Here is a 21,652-nt window from a genome sequence, read left to right on the forward strand (position 1 = left end):
CTTTGTTAGTTGTTTTTTATACTTTTTTCTCCCATTCTGAAGGCTGCCTTTTCATCTGGCTTATAGTTTCCTTTGCTGTGCAAAAGCTTGTAACTTTAATTAGGTCCCGTTTGTTTACTTTTGTTTTTATTTCCCTTACTCTGGGAGGTAGATCATAGAGGATCTTGCTGTGATTTATGTCAGAGAGTTTTCTACCTATGTTTTCCTCCAAGAGTTTTATTGTTTCTGGTCTTACATTTAGACCTTTAATTCATTTTTAGTTTATTTTTGTGTATGGTGTCAGAAAGCGTTCTAGTTTCATTCTTTTTCAGGTGGTTGACCAGTTTTCTCAGCCCCACTTGTTAGAGATTGCCTTTTCTCCTTTGTTTATTTTTGCCTCCTTTGTCAAAGATAAGGTGTTCATAGGTGCGTGGATTTATCTCTGGGCTTTCTATTTTGTTCCATTGATCTATATTTCTATCTTTGTGCACAAGGCATATTCTTAACCATTGTACCACCAGGCAAGCCCCTCTCATTGTGGTTTACTTTGTATTAGTGATGTTGAGCGTTATTTCACATGCTTACTGGCCACTCCTGTATCTTTGGAGAAATGTCTTCCAGTTTACTGTTTTTATTATAAAAACGTATTGAATTTTGTCATATACTTCTGCATCAAGATGCTATGATTTTTATTTTCATTCTATTAATGTGATGTATTGATTGTTGATTATTATTATTAATGTGATGTATTGATTATTGATGTATTGATATGTTGAACTATATTCGCACTCCTACTCATTTATGGTATGCCGTCCTTTTTTAATATGCTAATGAATTCATCAGTGAAATCAGGTTGCTTGTATTTTGTTAAGAATTGTTACTTCACTGTTCATAAGAGATATTGGTCTGTGGTTTTCTTCTTAGCACTTTTGTTGGCTTTGCTGTCTGGTTAATGCCTGCCTCATACAGTGAGTTGACTGGTCCTCCTGTTCGATTTTTGGGAAAAATTTGAGAATTGACTTTAATCTTGTAAGTTTTTGGTAGAATTCATGACTGAAACCATTTTGTCCAGGGTTTTTCTTTCTTGGGAGGTTTTTGATTATTCTGTCTCCTTACTATTTATTGGTTTATTTATATTTTCAACTTATTCATTATTCAGTTTTTGTAGATGGTATATTTCTGGGAATTTGTCTATTTCATCTAGGTTATTCAGTTTGCTGATATACAGTTGTTCACAGTACTTTCTTATTTGTTTTTTGTTTCTGTAAAGTTGTTAGTGATGGCCCCACTAAAATTTCTGATTTTCCTAATTTGAGTCTTCCCTCCTTTTTCCTTAGTCAATTTACCTAAGGTTTTGTTTTTTGTGTTTTTTTTTTTTTAAGTTTATTTTTGAGAATCAACTTTTGGTTTGACTGGCTCTGTTGTTTTTCTGTTCTTTATTTCATTAATCTGTGCTCTAATCTTTATTATTTCCTTCCTTCTGTTAGCTTTGGGTTTAGTTTGCTCTTCTTTTTCTAGCTCCTTAAGATTTTTCTGATATCTGTCTTCCTTTTTAATATGAGCATTTACAGCTATAAATTTCTCTTCTTAGCACTGCTTTTGCTGCATCTCATATGCTTTGGCATGCCACAGTTTTTTTGGATCTTTTTGGCAAAATATTGCACTTGTTACCTATGCTCGGAAGATGCATTTATTATCTTCATGTTTGAAAAGAATTTCAAAATAAAATAATTTTATACACCATACAGTCCAGGGTAGGATTGGGCTCAGGGGACCAATTCGCCGTTCACAGAATTTTTCACAGGACAGGAGCCTCTGCATCCAAACGTTTTTTGAGCTAGCTTAACTTTCATCTCTGAATCCTGGTCCCAATCTTGAAATCACAGGTTAGGCATTTGGAATTACTCAGCCATAGGGATGAGTTTTTAGTTTAGACATGAGGAGAGGGCTTCCTGCACAGGACCAAGAAAGCATCTGCAGCAGAAACAGAAGACGAAGGCAGAGGGGGCTGAACCAGAGGGTTTGGCAGGGAGGGAGGGCGAGGAGCCCTTTCACAATCCAGCATTTCCCTGGGTTCACCTGTGTGTCTCCCCTCCGTGGAACAGGGGCCATGTGCTCACTCAGCTGTTTCTGACTCTTCGTGGCCCCATGGCCTGTAGCCCACTGGGCTCTTCTGTCCATGGTATTTCGCAGGCAGGAATACTGGAGCGGCTTGACATTTCCTACTCCAGGGGATCTTCCTGACTCAGGGATTAAACCCATGTCTCTGGCTTTGGTAGGTGAGTTCTTTACCACTAGTGCCAGCAGGGAAGCCCAGAACAGGGGCATGCCACAGTTTTATTTTCATTGTCTTATTTTCTAATTTCCCTTTGGATTTCTTCTTTGACACATTGGTTGTTTAAGTGTGTTGTTTGGTGTCTACATACTTGTGAATTTTCCAGTTTTCCTTCTGATACTGATTTCTAGTTTTGTTCTGTTATGATCAGAAAATATACTTTGTATTATTTCAGTCTTTTGGAATTTATTAAGATTTGTTTTGTGACCTAACAGATGATCTGTCCTAGAAAATGTTTCATGTGCACTTGAGAAAAATGTATATGCTGCTGTTCCCGGGTCAAGTATTTCATGAATGTCTTTTAGATCCATTTGGTTTATAATGTTATTCAAGTTCTTTATTTTCTTACTGGTGTTCTGTCTGGTATTCTATCCATTATTTCAATCTGAGTATAGAAGTCTTCATTTATTACTGTAGAATTGTCTCTCCCTGTAAATCTGTCAGTGTTTGCTTTATGTATTTTGAGAGTCTGATGTTAGGTACATATATGAATTGCATGTTTTAAAGCTTTATGTAAAGGCCTCATTCAAATCATACCATCTTTTTTTGTATATTTTGAATCTATTTTTAGGATTCAACCATATTGATATGAGGTACCGTAGTTCCTTCATTTTCATTGGCACGTGAGGTTTCTTTTTATCTGTACTGTAACTATTTCTGTCATTTGTATTTCTGTATACATTTTGAAGTCAGCATGTCAATTCCTTAAAAAAAATTCCAGCTGAGATTGACTGTCATTCCATGTAAAATCTGTAAATCAATTTGGGGAGGACTGATATAGCAATATTAGGTCTTCCAATCATGGTATCTCTCTGTGTGTATTTTTGGGTCATCTTTAACTTCCATCAACAATGTTTTGTAGTTTTCAGTGTTTAGGTTTTGCACATAAATCTAATCCTAATTATTGCAGATTTCCTGATGCTCTCATAAGTGATATTGTTTTGTTTTGTCTGTTGAATATACTTCCTCACATTTGTTTAAATGTTGGGACTGATGGTACCACACATGTACCAAGAGGCTATGGAAAGTTTTATTATTCCAAAAGGGAGCTTTTCTTGGTGGCTCAGATGGCAGAGAGTCTGTCTGTAGTGGGGGAGACCCAGGTTTGATCCCTGGTTGGGGAGATCCCCTGGAGAAGAGAATGGCAACCCACTCCAGTATTCTTGCCTGGAAAATCCCATGGATGGAGGAGCCTGGTAGACTGCAGTCCATGGGGTCACAAAGAGTCGGACATGACTGAGCAACTTCACTTTCAGTTTCAAGGGGGCTTTCTAGGAGGGACAGGACAGGCACCCAAGGTAGTCTGGGATAGCTTGAGTGAAGGGAAGGGGGAGCCGCTCTGGGGAGTGGCTCTGGGAAGCTGATCCCATATATGGGATTCCCCATATATGGTTTGAGTTGCATGGTTTGAACTTACCTACTGATAGCTAAGGCAGAAATCGGAGCTTTTGCACTGACTTGCTCAGATGTGAGTCAACGGGGAGAGATGGCGCTTGAAAGCTGTCGATGGCCAAATATAAAAAATGGACTCAGACTCTTCATTACATTTTTTTCCACTTAAAATTTTCATTACTCATTAATTGTATATAAAAATGCCATTAACTTTTGTATGTTAACCTTGTATCTTAAGAGATTGCTAAATTCACTTATTAATTCCAGTAGCTTTCTTTATAAATTCGTTGGGAATTCTGTGTAGATGACTGACCATCTTGTCTTCGAGTAAGTAAACACAATTCTTCCTTTCGGTCTTTATGCCTTTTACTTTTAATTAACTAATTAATTAACCTTAAACCCTTGGTGAGCATATTCAAACACTGTTGAACAAAAGTGATTAGAGTTAACATCCTGTCTTGTTTCTGGTCTCCTGGGGGAAACTTTTAGTCTTTCACCACTGAGTACAAGATCTGTGGATATTTCATAGATTCCCTTTATCTTCTTTAAGTACACAGATTTTAATTTTATGGGAGTTGTATATATCCAAATACTTTCTGTATTCTTATTAAGATGATCAATCATATGTTTATTCTTTTATGGTGTGTTAAACCATAGACTGATTTTCAAATGTCAGATCAGTCTTACATTCCTAGAATAAATTCTAGTTGGTTGTGATATATGCTTTTTGTATGTTGCTGGATTTGATTTGCTAAAGTTTTGTAAAAAAAAAAAAAAAAAAATGTTGCATCTTTGTTCATGATGGACATATTGGCCTGTAGTTTTCTTGTTATATCTTTGGTTTTGGTAAGTGGATACTGCTCACCATATGAAATGAGTTGGGGAGTGTTCTTGTCTTTTTTTCTACAGAATTGATAGTATTTCATTGTGAATGTTTCTTAGCTTTTACCAATGTAGTCTATAGAGTTTTCACTGTGGGAAAAATTTAAATTATGAATTTAAGTTTTTAATAAGTTTAGGTTATATAGTTCAGCTTGTGTGAACTTTGATAATCTCTTAAAAAATGTATCCGTATCATCTTAATTATCAATTGTATTGACATAAAGTTATCATAATAGTCTTACTGTCTATGGAATATGTAGGGATGTTCCCTGTCATTGCCAGTGTTGGTAATTGGTATTATCACTCTTCTTTTCTTTACCTGGGTAGAGGTTTATTAATTTTATTACTTATTTTAAGAACTGTGCTTTGGTTTTATTAATTTTTTTCTCTTTTAAATTTGTTTTTAGTTTGATTGATTTCTATTGTTATGTGTATTACTTTCTTCTAATCACCATGGGACCAATTTTCTTTTTTTCTGATCTTTGAAAGGTGAAAGTATAGGTCCTCAATTTGAGATATGACTTTTCTAATGTAAGCATTTTATTGCTGTATTATCCTCTCAAAGCACTGCTTTCCTGCATCCCACACATTTTTGTCTGTTGTGTTTTCATTTTCATTCACTTCAAATGTTTGCTGATTTCTCTTGTGATTTTTTTTTGTTTGATTCATGGGTTAATTAAAAGAGTTTTTAAAATTTCTTAATATTTAGAGATTTTTCAGATACATTTTTATTATTTATTCCCAAGTCAATTCTTTTAGGGTAGATAATATATTTTGTAGCATTTCAGTCCTCTTAAATTTGTTCAGATTTTTAGGATGGCCCAGAATACTGTCTGTCTTGGTGATATGCCCTTGGAAAGGACATGTGTTCTTCTGGGTTTGTGGGTGTTCATGCTAAGTGCTAATTAGGTCAACTTATACTATAATTAGTGTCTTCTTACTGACTTATCTAGTAGTTTTATCTATTACGAGGAGAGTTTTAAAATTTCCAAGTATAGTTGTGTTTTTATTCATTTCTCCTTTCAGTTTTATCAATTTATACTTCATACTTTGGAAGCTCTACTAGGCACACACTTAGAATTGTTTTGTTCATTTATGATATATGAACCTCTTTATTATTTTGAAATGTCTTCTAGACCTTGGATAATATTCATTACACTGAAGTCTACATTGTCTGGTATTAATGTAGTCACTCTCTTTTTTGTTTAGTATTTGTGTAGTATATCCTTTTTTCCATTTTTAAATTTGTTTTTTATGTCTTTATATTTGAAGTGGGTTTTCTTTTTTTTGCAGACAGCATATATTTGAGCCTTGCTTTTTTAAAAATCCCGTTTGACAATCTGCATTTTGATTGGAGTGTTTAGCCTGTTTATACTTTGTACGGTTATTAGTATGGTTGGATTTAAATCCATTTTGTTGTTTGCTCTGTCTCCTCTTTATCTGGTTTCTTCTACTTCTTTTCAATGTTTTATTGTATTATCTCTATTATTGGCTTATTTGCTGCAATTCTTTAATATTTTAGTGGTTGTGCAAGGTTCTGCAATATATATCTGTAGTTTAGCATACACCTTCAAATAATATTTATTTTATACCACCTTCATTTATGGTATAAAAACCTTGTAAAAGTATACTTATGTTTCTTCCCTCTCCCATCCTTTGTGCTATTGTTGTTACATAATTGTAATATTACATATAAAATGAACCCTATAATATATTTTAGTACTTTTATGTTAGTCAATTATATTCTAAAGAGATTGAAAAATACAGGGAGAAGTGTATTTTGTTTACTGCCTCTGATAGGCTTCAATAGTGGCCTCCCTCCAGGATATCCATGTCCTAACCCTAGAGTCTGTGAATATATTATCTTACATGGCAGAAGGGACTTTGCGGATGAGATTCAGAATCATGAGATGGAGATACTATCCTAGATTATCCAGATGCCCCAATGATGTAATCGCAAGCATCCCAGTGAGTGGGAGATATTACTGCAGAAATAGATGTGGTGACAGAAGCAAGAGGCTACACTGATGCAAGGAAGGGACTGCTAGCTAAGGAATGCAGGTGGCCCTTGGAATACAAAAAAGGCAAGGAAACAATTTCTCCTCTTGGGAGCATCTGCAAGCAGCTCGCTAGCCCTGCCAGCACCTTGACTTTAGCCTGGAGAAGCCAATTTCATACTCTGGCTTCTAGAAGTGTAAGAGAGTAAATGTGTGTTTTTAAAAAATAATTTTTAAATTACTTATTTTTTGGCTGTTCTGGGTCTTCAGTGCTGCTGCGTGGGCTTCCTCTAGTTGCGGCAAGAGGGGGCCGCTCTCTAGTTGCCATGCGCAGGCTTCTCATTGCAGTGGCTTCTCTCGTTGCAGAGCATGGGCTCTAGGTTGCATGGGCTTCAGGAGTTGTGGCACACGGGCTGAATTGCCCTGTAGCATGTGGGATCTTAGTTCCCCAACCGAGGACCGAACCCGTGTCCCCTGTATCGGCAGGTGAATTCTTCACCACTGGGCCACTGGGGAAGTGCCAATGTGTGTTGTTTTGAGCCACCAAGTTTAGGGTAATTTGTTACAGCCGCTATAAGAAATGAATACACCCCCCACTTTTCTCATTTCCTTTTGCTTCTCCTTTCTTTGTAGGCGCACACTGACATTTTAATCCAGTGTTGTTCTCCTTTTGCCTGAAGAACTTCTTGCAATGCAAATACAGCTGGTAACAAATTCTGTCAGCTTCTGTTTCTCTGAAGATGTCTTTATTTCTCCTTCATATTTGAACTATATCTTCACTGGGTAGAGAGAATTTTTTACTGATTGTTTGGGGATTCCACCCCTTTCGGTACTTTAAAATGATCACTCCACTGTCTTCTGGATTGTGGGTTTCTTTTATTTTTTTAATTGAAGTACAATTGATTTAGTGTCATGCTCATTTCTGCGGTACAGCAAAGTGACTCTTATACACACATATAGTTTATTAAATATTCTTTTCACTTATGCTTTATCCCAGGAGATTGGCTCTAATTCTCTATTCTGTTCAGTAGGACTTTGTTGTTTATTCATTGTGTTTATTTCTGTTGTTGTTCATTTTTTTCTTTTCTGACTGCAGTGACAGTTATGGACAGACATTGCCTCGATGCCCTCTCTCCAAGCATACTAGGGGTCCACCAGCTGTGCTGGACTCCTGTCTGGGTTAAAGTCATCCTGGGGCATCTAGGCAGGGCTTCAACCCAGTGCTGTTAGAAGAGCTTTGTGTATTAGCTGTGCTCAGTAAGTAGGATTGCCTTCCCAGGCACCCCTCTACCCCTCGGCTTTGAAAGCAGAGAATCCAGTCAGCTGTGGATGGACCAGAACATGAAGCCATCCCCCACGTATGGTATTTGGACTCCGGGTAACAGAAACCGTACTCGGCCGCTGATTCACTGCCACTGGCAATCTGACCAGGGACACATTTGAACTTCATTTGAGATGCTGTCTGTTCCTCCATTTCCTGACACAGTCTTGTCTTAAGCTCTTTCAGTTTTTCCTCCTGTTCGCCTTCTAAGTAGATTTTCTTCTGAGTCTGTCTGCTGCACACAGTATATCCCTTTGTTTTCTGTTTGTGTCTGTGTTCCTTTTTCTTTTTTGCATCTTAGACGCTTTACAGATTTCTTCTTGAAGCAGTTCTGGTGGGCTGTGTGCTTCTAGAAAGTTGTCAGTTTCTTCTGGGTTGTCAAATTTGTTAGCGTTTCACTGTTCATACTGTTCTCTTATTTATTTTTAATTTTAAAATATTTTAAATTTCTTTTGGCCATACCACGCAGCTTGCGGGATGTTAGCTCCCTGGCCAGGGATCAAACCTGGGCAGTTTCACTGCAGTTGGCAGGAGTTAAGTCAGCTTTTTCACTTTCCTCTTTTACCTTCATCAGGGCTTTCTATCTTGTTCCACTGATTTATATTTCGGTTTTTGTACCAGAGCTGTAGTGTCTTAATCACTGGAATTTTCTAGTATAGTCTGAAGTCGGGGGACTTGATTCCTCCAACTTCGTTTTTCTTTCTCAAGATTTCTATGGCTATTCAGGGTCTTTTTGTTCCAATTAGAGTTGTTATTTTGTGACTAAAAATTGTGAATTTTTTTTTGTGGTAGTTCTATGAAAAATGGCATTGGTAATTGATTACGGAGTGCATTGAGTCTGTCGATTGCCTTGTGTAAGTATAATCATTTTCATAATATTGATTCTTCCAATCCAAGAACATGGTATGTATCTCCATCTGTTTATGTCTTCTTTGAGATCTTTTATCATTATAGATTTCTGCACACAGGTATTTTATCTCCTCTGGTAGCTTTATTCCTGGATATTTTCTTCTTTTTGTTGCAGTGGGGTATAAGATTGTTTCCTTACCTCAACATAATAAAGGCTATATATAACAAACACATAGCAAATGTTACTCTTAACAGTGAAAAACTGAAAGCATTTCCTCTAAGATCAGGAACAAGACAAGTGTGCCCACTCTTGCCACTATTATTCAGCATAGTTTTTGAAGTCTTATCTACAGCAAGCAGAAAAAAAAAAAACAGAAAAGTGCCCACTCTTGCCACAATTATTCAACATAGTTTTTGAAGTCTTATCTACAGCAAGCAGAAAAAAAAAAACAGAAAAGATTTCGAAAGAAGTAAAACTCACTGTTTTCAGACTACATGATACTGTATGTAGAAAACCCTAAAGATACCACCAGAAAGTTGCTAGAGCAAATCAAAGAATTAGGTAAAGTCGCAGGGTACAATATTAACACACAGAAACCCCTTGCATTCCTATTCACTAACAATAAAAAGTCAGAAAGAGAAATTAAGGTAATTTAGAGACCCATTTTCAGATCCTTTTTCTCCATCTCCCAGCCTGTATAAAGACCAGTCAATGTTACAATAAAGTTAGAAGTTTTTCCCTTTTCAGCAGATTTATTTTTTAAAAATTACCAATTTTTAAGGATTCATTCCAGAGATGTTTTTTCTGGCTTAGAAGAGGACCCTCCCATGTTGAGTAACTTGCAACCAGGAGCATTCGTAGAAGTGAATGAAGCCCAGCATCCCAGAAAAACTTACAGGAGGATTTTGTCAGAAGCGTGTCAGAGTATCCCCTGGGTTCTCACCTAATGGGATTCTGAGCATCCTCAACTCTCCCATGAATTAACCAGACGTCTATGGTCATCCCCGTCCCTTGCATGATGGGTCCCCGGTAGGGGCCGTTTGAACCCGTGCCAGTGCATTGCCAGGACTCTCCCTGAGGTCTGTTGTCTATAATGCTTATGCCCTATAACGGGTTTCCTGATGCTGAGTTGTATTCCTTGAAATTGAGCATTTATAAAGCCTAGGAATGTGGGCTGCTTGGACGTGGCTAGCCCAATAAGTAGTCTGTCACTGCGTAAGGGCAGCCAAGACCCGTAGTGAAGGGTCTCCTAGAGGCGCAGAAAGGAACTCCTGGAGAGACTGGAGTTGGAAAATGGAAAATGCCGCAGGGGTCAGGATCTGAGGGCCTAGAGGCGGGAGTATTCCCACGGGGATGTTATGGACACAGAGCAGGGTGACAGACTCGACAGCACAGGAACCTCAAACCCTTTCCGCTATATGTTTGGCGGTTGTGATAGAAGTGGGGAAAGCCTGACTATTCCATCTGACGCAGTCAACAGTGAATTTGGACAGTGTTTCCCATATAATTTAAGATACCAGCTCAGTTAGTTTAGGATCTCTCTTTGGGATGCTCCAGGGGCCCTGTAAAGCTTCCAAAGTTTGCTAGCAGGAGTTCAGAAGAACTTTAATTAGTATTTGATATTTGGGAAGTCAGTCAAAAATTTTCAAGAAATTTTAAAAGACCCAGTTAGATAGAACCAGAGTTCACAGTGAAACAATTATTCCTTGAATTAAGGTGAAAAAAAAAGATTTCAAAAGTAAATACGCATCAGTTAAAGGCACAAAAATGCACACAATCTGTTATCAAAAGCAGCATTCCAGAAAAACTTTCATCTCTTCAGAGAGGCCAAATTTAGTTTACATCAGCCTATAATAAAATCCATTTGCCTAATTTAAGTTTAATGCAACCTTTAAAAATTCTGACGACGTTCAACATTCTTTTCTCCGTGTTCTATTTCTGCCCAGTTTGCTGCTGATGTTCTTTAGTCCCTTAGTTATTTCTGACTCTTTTGCAATCCTGTGAACTGTAGCCCACCAGACTTCTCTGTCCATGGGATATTCCAAGCAAGATTACTGGCATGATTGCCATTTCCTCCTCCAAGGGATCTTCCCGACTAAGGGAACTGAAGCCACATCTCCCCATCTCCTGCATTGCAGGCAGATTCTTTTCCAGCTCAGCCACCAGGGAATGAAGCCACCTTTATCCCAGTTACATTTACTTAAAAATCTAGTCTTATCATTTCATTTTCCCTGTTGACAAATTTCATAACAAATGTGATATTCACTTACTGACTTTTAGTAACCCTAGGTACAATGAATGTATTATCCTTCACGCTGATGAGTCTAAAGGCAGGTGTCTGTTAATTAATATTAAACCCACAAATTTAAGCCAGAAAAGTGAATCCCTACAGAACGAGAGATCTCATAGTTCTCCTGCTTGAATTTAAAATGGCCTTTTCTTCAATCTTGGCGCCTTCAGATGAATCAGGCAGTTTCTTGGAACAAGGCAAAATAGTTAAATTGTAAAGGGCAGAGGAGAGGGAAATGCAAGCTCCTTTCTAAAGTCCCAACAAGTAACCCAAGGCTGGAGTCTCAGGCAGTGTGGGCTGTATTTGTATTTCAAGATTTAAATGCTCTAGTCTGCCCACAGTCTTGGCAGAGACTTGGAAGAGCATTTGAGGAGAAAAGAGTACAGAAAACAAAGACGCCAATGACCAAACCTTGAAGACACAAACCAGGTTTCAGGGTAAAGACAATGGGAGTGCGTGTATAAGGATCGAGGGTGAGGAACGGGGAGGAGGAACCAGTAAGACTGAAAACGTGAAAGAGACAGGAAAATAAAGCCGAAAATGTGGGGGCTTACAGCCGCGACTGATGCTAGGTTTAAACCTGTGTCACGTTCATAAATCTCCTTCAGGGGAGCCTGCTGCTCCAGGGTCTGCAGGGCATGAGGCGAGCCTCTCCCACCCCTGTGTGTCTCCTATCGAGATGAGCTATTGGCAGCCAGAAGGAGCAGGTCACAGAAACTGAGAGCAGGGAGGCTGTAGCTGCCCGACATCCACTGTCTGGGAAGGCGAGAGGAGAGGACAGAGAGAGGAGAAGTAGAGAGATTTCAGGAGTGGGAGAAGGACAAGGGGGAGGGGAAAGCGTTTTTTGAATGAGGTCCTGAGACCCCCAGGGGCCGGGAAGGCTGACTGACTGAAAGCAGCGACACTGAAACGAGAGGTTCACGTGGCCGCTCATCAGCCCCGAGGAAGCTGCGTGCGGTGGCTAGGTCCTCTCCCCAGAAGGGGACAGCTGCTCCACCTTGGGAGTCAGAAATCTGCTAATGACCAGGGTTCTTGGCCTTCTCCAATCAGTACAATTTGTTTAGAGGCCAGCAAGAAATCAGGCAAGGTCTTAATGGTGCTCCTGAGCTGGCTTCCGAAGGGAGCAAGAAGTCGGCATTCCCTTGCTTTCTCCCTGAGTAGGGGCAGACTCATTCCTTATGTGGGATGAGGGTGGGCATGTGTCCAGGCGTTGGGTCGGAGAGGCTGGCTTAGGTAGCGTGCCCACCGGGTGGTGCTAAGTGCAGGGGACATTCTCAGTACCCTGATTTTACTCCCACTACCTTTTTTTTTTTTTTTTCTTTTTTTGGCTTCCAGCTCTTTAGAAATAGCAGTTAGGGTTTTTTTGTTTTTTGGTGGTTTTTTTTGGTCTCTGTATGTTTTGTGCCCCAATTTGCCCCAACTACACGCAATTATTTTTAGTCCCACACAGTTCTTTGTACTTCGTAGCCTTAGTAATGGTGTGTCCAGGTGCAGGCTTCATACCATTGCAGCAAAGGGTCCCAGGTCCACGTGTCTCATTTCACCTGGAGAGACTCTACACCCTTATTCTTAAGGCATGTGGGGCTGAAGTTGTCTTCTGAAACTTCTTCCTGCTGAACAGGGCTGCAGACCCCAGTCTACCCTAGAGGTGTAGAGGTCACTCACTGACTGTTCCAGGAACCTGTAGGGATCTGGGCCACTTTCTGTGGAATGGATTGAATTCTTTGAGCCATCATGAGCTCTAACACAAACCTGAAAGACACAAACTTCACCAAAAGGTTGATAAACAAGTGTTAAAAATGGGAAGCACAATAGCTATTACAGGACCTAGAAAGGGAAGGAACCAGGGTAACTTTGGGAGGGCTGTCTTAACTGTTGACCAGACAAGGGGTGATGTTGCCCTGCCGAGAAGCCATTCTGCTTAGATATTTATTTTTGTTAGTCTTTTTTTTTTTTTTTTGATGGTTTAGTATGGTTTATTAAGCTGCGCCTTAGTACAGACACTGGGGTTTGCCCATGGTGCTCTTAATGTACAAGGCCCTGACGTTCTGCCAATTTTTCTTGAGCAATGACACCAGGAAGTTGGCAGCTAAGTGGATGTTGTACACAAGCTCATCATCTGTCATCTTCACGTGGCCAACAGCCACTGCCAGACACAGCACCTTCTTCATCTGGAACTTGATCGTGGACTTCACTTCATCAACTTTGGCCACCATGTTCTCATTGTGGGTCAGCAAGGAAGGGAACTTGCCAGCCTTGTTCAGGCCTGGGCCCAGGATTCAGGGAATCTGCTTGATCAGAGACTCTGAAGCCAAAAAGGCATCGTATTTCTTGGCCAGCTTCTTGACCAGTTTCTTATTCTTGTTGAGTTTCTTCAGCGCCTCAGTGTCCATGTGGGGGATATCCACAGTCTTGGCGTCATCACAGTGCTGCTGGTCCCCCAAGACACACACGGAGAACTTGGGGCGGGGAGTGGACTTAAGCCTGACGGTGCCCGAGAAGCGTTTGTCCTTCTGAGGGTCATAGTTCTTCAGGCTGATCTGAAGCTCCACGGTCTCCAAAAACTTCCTGCGCTTGCGCTGGTTCCCGTGCAGGACTCCCTGCACCGCCTCGTAGCGGGTGTCGCGGGAGACTTTGCTGCTCATGGTTCCCTACACCGCGATAACCAGAAAAGAGCTATTTTTGTTAGTCTTAATGTCTAACATGTTTCTCTGTTCTTGGAATGGAAGGTCTAGACCTGCTGGATGCAGGTTCTTGGACTGAGAAGTCTTAGTCACATGTTTACAACAGTAGGGAAGACAACAGAGCACTAAAGGAAATATGGCATAAAGCAGCATGAATGATAAGATCACAGTTAAAAGAAAATAAAAGCTTCCTGCCGGAAAGGTTTACTATACCTTGTGGGATCCAGGAGAACAAACTGGTGAATCAGTTTTCAGTTTCTCCACCCATATCGAATATTGTGGTTTGGTGGTGAATTGTCTGCTAAACCACGTAACGTGTCCAATTTTCTGTGTTGGTTTCTACTGGGAAGAGGTGTTGACAGATGTGCTCAAAAAGTCCTGGCCATCTTACGTACCCCTCCTTTTTCTGCTGAAAGATAATCAAGGGTCAATTTCCTTTTGATGCCTAGGGCAGTGAATGACAGCTACTAGTTTTGGGTTTTGAGCCACTTCTGTAAGATGACGAATGTCAGCCCCTTATTTTATAGGGGAATTTTTTGCATCCAGAAGTCCTCTTTCTTTCCAGATAGCTACATGGGCATGTATATAAAATAAGGAAGGCATATTTTGAGTCTGTTCAGTTCAGTTGCTCAGTCGTGTCCAACTCTTTGTGACCCCATGGGCTGCAGCACACCAGGCCTCCCTGTCCATCACCAACTCCCGGACTTTACTTAAACTCATGTCCATCGAGTCGGTGATGCCATCCAACCATCTCATCCTCTGTCGTCCCCTTCTCCTCCTGCCCTCAATCTTTCCCAGCATCAGGGTCTTTCCAAATGAGTCAGCTCTTTTGCATCAGGTGGCCAAAGTACTAGAGTTCCAGCTTCAACATCAGTCCTTCCAATGAATATTCAGGACTGATTTCTTTTAGGATGGACTGATTGGATCTCCTTGCAGTCCAAGGGACTCTCAAGAGTCTTCTCCAACAACACAGTTCAAAAGCATCAGTTCTTCAGTGCACAGCTTTCTTTTTTTTTTAGTTATTTATTTTACTTTACAACATTGTATTGGTTTTGCCATACACTGACTTGAATCCGCCGTGGGTATACGTGTGTTCTCCATCCTGAACCCCCCTCCCAACTCCCACCCCATCCCATTCCTCTGGGTCATCCCAGTGCACCAGCCCCGAGCATCCTGAATCATGCATCGAACCTGGACTGGTGATTCATTTCACATATGATAATTTACATGTTTCAATGCCATTCTCCCATATCATCCCACCCTCACCCTCTCCCACAGAGTCCAAAAGACTGTTCTATACATCTGTGTCTCTCTTGCTGTCTCGCATACAGGGTTATCGTTACCATCTTTCTAAATACCATATATATGCGTTAGTATACTATGTTGGTGTTTTTCTTTCTGACTTACTTCACTCTGTATGATAGGCTCCAGTTTCATCCACCTCATTAGAACTGATTCAAACATATTCTTTTTAATGGCTGAGTAATATTCCATGGTGTATATGTACCACAGCTTTCTTATCCATTCGTCTGCTGATGGACATATAGGTTGCTTCCATGTCCTGGCTATTATAAACAGTGCTGCGATGAACATTGGGGTGCACGTGTCTCTTTCAGATCTGGTTTCCTCGGTATGTATGCCCAGCAGTGGGGTTGCTGGGTCATATGGCAGTTCAAATTTCCAGTTTTTTAAGGAATCCCACACTGTTCTCTATAGTGGCTGTATTTGCATTCCCACCAACAGTGTAAGAGGGTTCCCTTTTCTCCACACCCTCTCCAGCATTTATTGCTTGTAGACTTGTGGATAGCAGCTATTCTGACTGGCGTGTAATGGTCCCTCATTGTGGTTTTGATTTGCGTTTCTCTGATAATGAGTGATGTTGAGCATCTTTTCATGTGTGTGTTAGCCATCTGTATGTCTTCTTTGGAGAAATGTCTTTTTAGTTCTTTGGCCCACTGTTTGATTGGGTCTTCTATTTTTTTGGAATTGAGCTGCAGGAGTTGCTTGTATATTTTTGAGATTAATTCTTTGTTGCTTCATTTGCTATTATTTTCTCCCATTTTGAAGGCTGTCTTTTCACTTTGCTTATAGTTTCCTTTGTTGTGCAGAAACTTTTCATTTTAATTAGGTCCTATTTGTTTATTTTTGCTTTTATTTCCAATATTCTGGGAGGTGGGTCATAGAGGATCCTGATTTGAAATAGCTCAACTGGAATTCCATCACCTCCACTAGCTTTTCTTTCCCTTAAGGTTAAGGCTCGAGTTAGGGCTATTAGCTCAGTCTTCTGGATTCAAGTGTTAGGTGGATTCAAGGATTTGCTTCTATCTTCTGTTAACACCGTAAGTGCTCATGATAGCATACGCCTGCCCTCCTGATTCCATCTTTAAGGAAACTACTGCCTTCAGTAAACCATTCTTCCTCGGGGTTTTCTGTGGTCTGGTCTGTTAGATCCGGCCTACAGGCATAAACCTGGTTAAATGCATCAAGGTAGGAAGGTGTTAGTCTGGGCCCTCAGGGGGGCGTTAGTGTAGCCAGGTTGAGAGTAGGGCAGGTTTTAAGGGTTAGCTCTGGGGAGTCACAGAGTAAAGCCTGGTATTAACACTTAGTAAGGTGGCCCCCAGTTAGCCAGTGGTGGACAGAATCTCTTGGCCTTGATGAGGGGTTTGAACCCCCAGTGGCTGTGCAAAGGTAAAACTGCTAATTTCTTGCACTAATAAGGCAGTGGCAGCTACCACCCAGAGGCAGCCGGACCAAACTTGAGCCCCCAAGCCTAGTTGTTTGGAAAAATAGCCTGTAGACTGAGAAATTTCTCCTAGCTTTGTTAAGAGACCCCAGAGCTGTCTCCTATGTACAAGATAAATGTTTGTTTGTTTGTTTTTTAAATGAGGTGTTCCAGCTCAGGAGCTCTGGTGAGGACATCTTTGATATTATTAAAACTCCTTTCTTGTTCCTCAGTCCAATATAATGACTCTGTAGCTCGGCCTTTAGTGGTTTCATATGGAGGTTTGGCCATTAGTGTGAATCCTGGAATCTAGATTCTGCCAAGCTTTACCATGCCTAGGAAAGGATGGAGATTTTTTTTTTTTTTTGTCTTTGGGGTACTTAAGCATAGTATAACTTGTTATCTGTCTGCAGATAACTGTCTGCTTCCAGGGTTTATAGTATTGGATTAATGCAAATGTAATTATGGTTTCAGAACCTGATTTTTAAATTACATTCAGCTCAAACACATCTTTATTAATCAAAATAGGAATCATTACAGTCAATACCTTTTTGCCAACAAGATATAAGTTTGCTTATACCTGTAGTGTAAAAATCAGTACTTTGAGATTTGGCAAACTCTTGGAATGCATTTTCTGAATCCTGCTGGTTGTGGAAGCATTTTCCCTGCAGAAAATTGTCGAGATGCATGAAGAACTGGTAGTCAGTTGGCAAGAGGCCGGGTGAATATGGTGGATGAGGCAAAACTTAGTAGCCCAATCTGTTCAGTTTTTTAAAAAATAGCATTTATTTATTTGGCTGCCATGGGTCTTAGTTGTGGCACACAAGATCTTTAGTTGTGGCATGTGGGATCTAGTTCCCTGACCCTGGATCGAACCCAGGCCACCTGCATTGGGAGTTTGGAATCTTAACCCCTGGAGCACCAGGGAAGCCCTCTTCAACTTTTGAAGCATTGACTGTGCAACGTCTGGCCTGGCACTGTCGTGGAGCATTGGACCCTTTCTGTTGACCAATGCCAGCTGCAGGCATGGCGGTTTTTGGTACATCTCATCAGTCTGCTGAGCATACTTCTCAGATATAGTGATTTCAGTGGGATTCAGAAAGCTATAGTGAATCAGACCAGCAGCAGACCACCAAACAGCAACCATGACCTTTTTTTGGTGCACGTTTGGCTTTGAGAAGTACTTTGTAGCTTCTTCTTGGTCCAACCACTGAGCTGGTCATTACTGGTTGTTGTATACAATCCACTTTTTCATCGTAGTCACAACTCGGTTGAGAAATGGTTCGTTTTTGTTGTGTAGACAATTTTTTTTTTTGTCAGCTCACGAGGCACCCCCTTATCGATCTCTTTCACCTTTGCAATTTGCTTCAAACACTGAACGACCATAGCATGGTTGATGTTGAGTTCTTTGGCAACTTCTCGTGTAGTTGTAAGAGGATCAGCTTTGATGATGCTTCTCCATTGCTGTCAACTTCCAGTGGCCAGCCACTATGCTTCTTATCTTCAACGCTGTCTTCTCCTTTGCAAAACTTCCTGAACCACCACTGCTCTGTATGTTTATTAGCAGTTCCTGGGTCATATGCATTGTTAATGTTGTGAGCTGTCTCTGCTGCTTTACAACCCGTTTTGAACTCAAATAAGAAAATCGCTCAAAATTGCCTTCTGTCTAATATCATTTCCATAGTCTAAAATAAATTTAAAATAAACAGCAAGTGATAAATCATTAGCAAAAAACCATAAAGTGAGAAATGCATATTAAGATGATTTTCGGTTTTTGTATCTTTGGTGCCCCAATTTGCCCCAATTGCCTATGCACGTAATTATCTTTAGTTCTATATAGTTTTATTTTTTTGTATTTTGTAGCCTGAAGAGAGTCAGCCCCATATTTTATAGGGGAATTTTTTGCATTCAAAAGCGCTATTTCTTTCCAGATAGCTGCATGGGCATGTATATAAAACAAGGAAAGCACATTTTGAGTCTGTATGTATATGTTTATAATTTTTCTTCCCCCCCAGGTTAAGGTTCAAGTTAGGGCTATTAGCTCAGTCTTCTGGACTCAAGTGTTAGGTGGCAAAGGTTTGCTCCTATCTTCTGTAACATTGTAAATGCTCACGGTAGCATATGCCTGCCCTCATGTCTCCATATTTAAGGAAACTACTGTTATCAGTAACCATTCTTCCTCAGGCTTTTCTATGGCCTAGTCTGTTAGATCAGGCCTACAGGCTTGCCTTGTGACTCAGAAGGTAGAGAGTCCACCTGCAGTGCAGGAGATCTGGGTTCGATCCCTGGGTTGGGAAGATCCCCTGGAGAAGGGAATAGCTATCCACGCTAGTATTCTGGCCTGGAGAGTTCCATGGACTATATAGTCCATGGGGTCGCAAAGAGTCGGACACTACTGAGCACCTTCACTTCTACCAGGCATAAACTGGTAAAGGGCATCAAGGCAGGAAGGTGTTAGTCTGGGCCCTCAGGGGTTGTTAATGTGGCTGAGTTGAGAACTATGGCAGGTTTTGAGGTTTAGCTCTGGGGAGTCACAGAGTAAAGCCTGATATTAACTCTAAGGCAGCTCCCAGTTAGCCAGTGGTGGCCAGAATCCCTTATCCTTGATGAGGGGTTTGAACCCCCTGTGGCTGTGCAAAGGTAACCTTGTTAGCTTCTTCCACTAATAAAGCAGTGGCAGGTACCACCCAGAGGCAGCCGGGCCAATCTTGAGCCCCCAAATCTAGTTGTTTTTAAAAATAGTCTATAGGCTGAGGAATTTCTCCTAGCTTTTGAATAAGGGCCCCCAGAACTGTCCCCTATATGCAAGATACGTGTTTTTTGAAAATTAGAAGTCCCAGAGCAGGAGCTCTGGTGAGGTCCTCCTTGATATTATTAAAAATCTCTTTCTCGTTCCTCAGTCCAAAGTAATGGCTCTATATCTTGACCTTTAGTGGCCTCATCTAGAAGCTTGGCCATAGTCTGAATCCTAGAATCCAGATTCTGCCAAACTTTACATGCCTAAGAAAGTGTGAAGATTTTTTTTTGTCTTTGGGGGCACTTAGGCCTAATATAGCTTGGTGTCTATCTGGAAATAACTGTCTGCTTCCAGGATTTATAGTATTAGGTTGGTGCATATGTAATTACTGTTTCGGACTGTGAATTTTAAATTATAACTTGGCTCAGACACATCTTTATAAATCAAAATAGGAATCATTACCATCAACACATTTTTGCCAACAAGAAATAGTTTGCTTATTCCTGAAGTATAACAATCGGTGTTTCACAATTCCACAAACTCTTGAAATGTATTGTCTGCATCCTCCTGGTTGTGAAAGCATTTTCTCTGCAGAAAGTTGTTGAGATGCATGAAGAAGTGGTAGTCAGTTGGCGAGAGGTCAGGTGAATATGGTGGATGAGGCAAAATGTTGTAGCCCAATTTGTTCAGCTTTTAAAAAAAAAAACATAATATTGACTGATTTATTTGGATGCTGTGGGTCTTAGTTGGTGGCACACGAGATCTTTAGTTGTGGCATGTGGGATCTAATCCCCTGACCAGAGATGGAACCCAGGCCGCCTGCATTGGAAGCTCAGAATCTTAACCTCTGGACCACCAGGTAAGCTCTCTTCAGCTTTTGAATCATTGATTGTGCGACCTGTCGTCTATCATTGTCATGGAGAATTGGACCCTTTCCGTTGACGAAAGCCGGCTGCATGCATGGCAGTTTTTGGTGCATCCCATCAATTTGTTGAGCATACTTCTCAGATGTAATGATTTCTCTGGAATTCAGAAAGCTATAGTGGATTAGACCAGTAGCAGACAGCAAAGAGTGACCTTGACCTTTTTGGGGCACAAGTTTTGGTTTGGGAAGTGCTTTGGAGTTACTTCTTGGTCCAGCCACTGAGCTGGTTGTCATCGGTTACCATATGCAGTTCACTTTTCATTGCACGTCACAAACTGGTCCAGAGATGGTTCATTGTTGTTGCGTAGAATAAGAGAACACAACACATCAAAATGACAGGTTTCTTTTTTTCTTTTGGTGAGCTCATGAGGCGCCCACTTATTGACCTTTTTCACCTTTATGATTTGCTTCGAATGCTGAATGACCGTAGAATGGTTGCTGTTGAGTTCTTCAGCAACTTAGTTGTAAGAGCTTTGATGATGCTTCTCCATTGTTGTCAACTTTCAGTGGCCATCCACTGTGCTTCTCATCTTCAACACTGTCTTCTCCTTTGCAAAACTTCTTGAATCACTACTGCACTGTATGTTTGTTAGCAGTTCCTGGGTCAAATGCATTGTTGATGCCGTGAGTTGTCTCTGCTGCTTTATGACCCATTATGAGCTCAAATAGGAAAACTGCTCAAAATTGCCTTCTGTCTAATATCATTTCCATAATCTAAAATAAATATAAAATAAATAGCAAGTAGTAAGTCATTAGCAAAAAACATAAAGTAAGAACTGTGCATTAAAATGATGTATAACATAACCACATTTATTTAGAATGTATTCCAGTATCAAATGGCAAATTTCAACAATGCAAAAGCCACAACTACTTTAGAAGTAATTACTTTAGAAGTAGAAGGAAAGAGATCTTAAAAATTAGGGCAGAAATAAATGCAAAAGAAGCAAAAGAGACCATAGTAAAAATCAACAAAACCAAAAGCTGGTTCTTTGAGAAGGTAAATAAAATTGACAAACCATTAACCAGACTCATCAAGAAACAAAGGGAGAAAAAAAAAAAGAAAGGGAGAAAAATCAAATCAACAAAATTAGAAATGAAAATGGAGAGATCACAACAGACAACACAGAAATACAAAGGATCATAAGAGACTATTATCAGAAACTATATACAAATAAAATGGACAACTTGGAAGAAATGGGAAAATTCTTAGAAAAGTACAACTTTCCAAAATTGAACCAGGAAGAAATAGAAAATCTTCACAGACCCATCACAAGCACGGAAATTGAAACTGTAATCAGAAATCTTCCAACAAACAAAAGCACAGGACCAGACGGCTTCACAACTGAATTCTACCAAAAATTTAGAGAAGAACTAACACTTATCCTACTCAAACTCTTCCAGAAAATGCAGAGGAAGGTAAACTTCCAAATTCATTCTATGAGGCCACCATCACCTTAGTACCGAAACCTGACAAAGATGCCACAAAAAAAGAAAACTATGGCCAATATCACTGATGAACATAGATGCAAAAAATCCTT

At 40.2% G+C, this 21,652-nt stretch overlaps 1 protein-coding gene and 2 pseudogenes across 1 annotated transcript in view; 1 reads left to right on the top strand and 2 right to left on the bottom strand.

The window, feature by feature from the left end:
- CHDH (choline dehydrogenase) overlaps positions 1–21,652 on the top strand; it is a 90,337-nt gene that overhangs the window by 24,366 nt on the left and 44,319 nt on the right. The window lies entirely within an intron of this gene.
- Positions 13,015–13,707, bottom strand: LOC136166742 (large ribosomal subunit protein uL1 pseudogene; annotated as a pseudogene).
- On the bottom strand, positions 16,968–18,134 carry LOC136166743 (histone-lysine N-methyltransferase SETMAR-like; annotated as a pseudogene).

Source organism: Muntiacus reevesi, chromosome 4 (assembly GCF_963930625.1).
Source record: "Muntiacus reevesi chromosome 4, mMunRee1.1, whole genome shotgun sequence".
Taxonomy (NCBI): Eukaryota; Metazoa; Chordata; class Mammalia; order Artiodactyla; family Cervidae; genus Muntiacus; species Muntiacus reevesi.